The following is a 3,541-nucleotide window of genomic DNA, read 5'->3' as shown; positions in this document are numbered from 1 at the left end:
AAATCACCTCCCGAAGCTAACCGAACCCTCAGAATTCACTTCCGAGCCCTCTAACATATAAGTCAATATCCGGTTGACTTTTCCAACTTAAGCTTTCGTAAAAGAGACTAAGTGTCTCAAACCTTACCAATATCATTCCGGATTCGATCCGACCAATCCGATACAACAAAACACGGATAACAAAGCATAAGGAAGCAGAAATACAGAAAACGGAGCGGTAATTCATGAGACGACTGGCCGAGTCGTCACATCCTCCCCAACTTAAATAAACGTTCGTCCGCGAACAAATCAAGAAACATACCTAAAGCCTCAAACATGTGAGGATATTTGCTCCGCATCTCCCGCTCGGTCTCCTAGGTAGACTCCTCTACGGGAAGACCTCTCCACTGCTCTTTCACTAAAGCTATATCCTTTGACCTCAACTTTCGAACCTGACGACCCAAAATAGCTACTGGCTCCACATCATAGGTCAAATCATCATCCAATTGAACCGTGCTGAAATCCAGGACATGAGACGGATCCCCAATATACTTCCAGAGCATAGAAACATGAAATACCGATGCACACTCGACAAGCTGGGTGGCAAAGCAAGCTCATAAGCTACCTCCCCAATCCTCTAAAGCACCTCAAAAGGCCAAATGAACCACGGACTCAATTTCCATTTCTTCCCAAATCTCATAACACCCTTCATGGGCGAAACCTTCAACAGAACCTTCTCACCAACCATGTAGGATATATCTCGAACCTTTCTGTCATCATAACTCTTTTGCCTCGACTGCTCTGTATGAAACCTCTCCTGAATCACCTTAACCTTCTCCAAAGCATCATGCACCAAATCTGTCCCCAATAGCCTAGCCTCACCGGGCTTGAACCAACCAACTGGAGATCTACACCGCCTCCCATACAAAGCCTCATATGGAGCCATCTGAATACTTGGCTAGTAGCTGTTGTTATAAGAAAACTCTGCAAGCAGTAGAAACTGATCCCATGACCCTCCGAAATCAATTACACAAGCACGCAACATGTCCTCCAATATCTGAATAGTGCGCTCAGACTGCTTGTCCGTCTGAGGATGAAAAGATGTGCTCAACTCTACCCGAGTACCCAAATTTCGCTGCACGGACCTCCAAAACTGTGATGTAAACTGAGTGCCCCATCTGAAATGATGGAAACTGGGACACCATGCAACCGAACAATCTCCCGGATATAGATCTCTACCAACCGCTCTGAAGAATAAGTAGTACACATAGGAATAAAGTGTGCGGACTTGGTCAGCCGATCCACAATCACCCAAATAGCATTGAACTTCCTCAAAGTCCGTGGAAGTCCAACAACAAAGTCCATAGTGATCCTCTTCCACAATATCTTTCTTCATTCTTCTCCACCATTAGTGTTGCCTCAAATCCTGATACATCTTTGCGGCACCCGGATGAATGGAATACCACGAGGTATGGGCCTCCTCCAGAATCAACTGCCGAAGCCCATCCACATTAGGCACACAAATTCGGCCCTGCATCCTCAACACCCCATCATCATCAATGGTCACATCTCTAGCATCATCATGCTGTACTCTGTCCTTAAGGACAAGCAAATGTGGATCATCGTACTGGCACTCTCTAATGCGATCATATAAGGATGACCGAGAAACCACACAAGCCAATACGCTTTTCCCTATTCTTTTTTTATTCCATTTTTTAGATGATTGATAATGTTCCTTTGAAATCAAATAATATTGAAATAGCACCTTCTTCCTTTTCCAAAAGCTATCAATTTATTATAGGAACTTCCAATTATGTCAGGAAAGGATTATATATATAATAGAAGGGGGTCTGTATATTTATCCAATTCATCCCATTCTTCTTTTCTTTATAGTAATAGTACAAGTATACTATTTCAGTAAACTTCGCTTCATTTAGTTCAGTTTAGTTTTAGTTTAGGTTTATTCTGTAAAATAAAATTCAATAAAAAATAAAATAAATAGAAATAAGAATTAATTCGAAATACTAAATAAGAAATAAGAATAAGGAGTCTTTATGTCGCGTTACCGAGGACCTCGTTTCAAAAAAATACGCCGCCTGGGGGCTTTACCAGGACTAACTAATAAAAAGCCTAGGAACGGAAGTGATCTTAGAAACCAATCGCGTTCCGGGAAAAAATCTCAATATCGTATTCGTCTAGAAGAAAAACAAAAATTGCGTTTTCATTATGGTCTTACAGAACGACAATTACTTAAATACGTTCGTATCGCCAGAAAAGCCAAGGGGTCAACAGGTCAAGTTTTACTACAATTACTTGAAATGCGTTTGGATAACATCCTTTTTCGATTGGGTATGGCTTCAACTATTCCCGCAGCCCGTCAATTAGTTAACCATCGACATATTTTAGTTAATGGTCGTATAGTAGATATACCGAGTTATCGCTGCAAACCCCGAGATATTATTACGGCAAAGGATGAACAAAAATCCAGAGCTCTGATTCAAATTTCTCTCGATTCATCCCCTCATGAGGAATTACCAAACCATTTGACCCTTCACCCATTCCAATATAAAGGATTAGTCAATCAAATAATAGATAGTAAATGGGTCGGTTTGAAAATAAATGAATTGCTAGTCGTAGAATATTATTCTCGTCAGACTTAAACCTCAGACTGAAACCGAGGGTTCGGAAAATTTTCTTCCCTTTAGGCGAAGTAAATTAACCTAAGGTTAAGTAAGATAAATCCGAGTTTGATCTGGATTTCCCCCATTTTTGTATCATAGACCAAGGATCTATTTTCATTCCTTGTCTACTCTTTTCTTTCCAGTATTTTGATTATTATTATTTTTTAGTATTCTATTTTACGCGTCACAGCAATTAGGAATTGAGAATCTATATCTTTAGATCAAAGAAGGGTCTAGCTGTTGGAATAATGGTATCCATTGCTATTTGAGCCCTTGTTGTTAGTAAAATTGGTGAATTAAGCGAAGGTACGGAAAGAGAGGGATTCGAACCCTCGGTAAACAAAAGCCTACATAGCAGTTCCAATGCTACGCCTTCAACCACTCGGCCATCTCTCCTACATAACGATTATGACCCAAAAACCGAGTGAATAGCGAGTCAGTCATAATCCATATTCCATTATTGGATAGGTATGATCAATCCATTTTAACTGAAAATTTTTCATCAAAGTCAAAGCAAAGAACGATTTTTCTTTCCTTCGAGGCTCCGGGATAAAGATACAATTTTGCGTAAAAATTGTGAAAAAAAAAATTCGATTCATGTTTGCAAAAACAACGTTCCCTTCTTTTTCTTTTTCTGATATTTTTATAACGGATTAATTCAATGAATTAGAACGAATCAACTGATTGATGGTCTATATCTTTTAGACTATAGTTAATGGATACTCTTAAATCATAATTCTAATTATATAGACTATGATTCCATACCAGAAAAATTTTCAAATTACTTTTCGGTTTTGGAGTTCTCAACAACAAACACCTACCCCTCTATTAGAATAGAAATTCATAAAAAAAATTTAGATTTGATTGTATAGTGTATACCC

At 39.1% G+C, this 3,541-nt stretch overlaps 1 non-coding gene across 1 annotated transcript; it reads right to left on the bottom strand.

The window, feature by feature from the left end:
* Positions 1–2,969: 2,969 nt before the first annotated feature.
* On the bottom strand, positions 2,970–3,056 carry TRNAS-GGA (transfer RNA serine (anticodon GGA)). Its single transcript has one exon. It is a non-coding gene; the product is annotated as a tRNA-Ser (tRNA).
* Positions 3,057–3,541: the final 485 nt, after the last annotated feature.

Source organism: Nicotiana sylvestris, chromosome 9 (assembly GCF_000393655.2).
Source record: "Nicotiana sylvestris chromosome 9, ASM39365v2, whole genome shotgun sequence".
In the NCBI taxonomy this organism is placed as follows: domain Eukaryota; kingdom Viridiplantae; phylum Streptophyta; class Magnoliopsida; order Solanales; family Solanaceae; genus Nicotiana; species Nicotiana sylvestris.
Note: the sequence above shows the minus strand (reverse complement) of the source record. Positions and strands in the feature narration are given on the sequence as shown.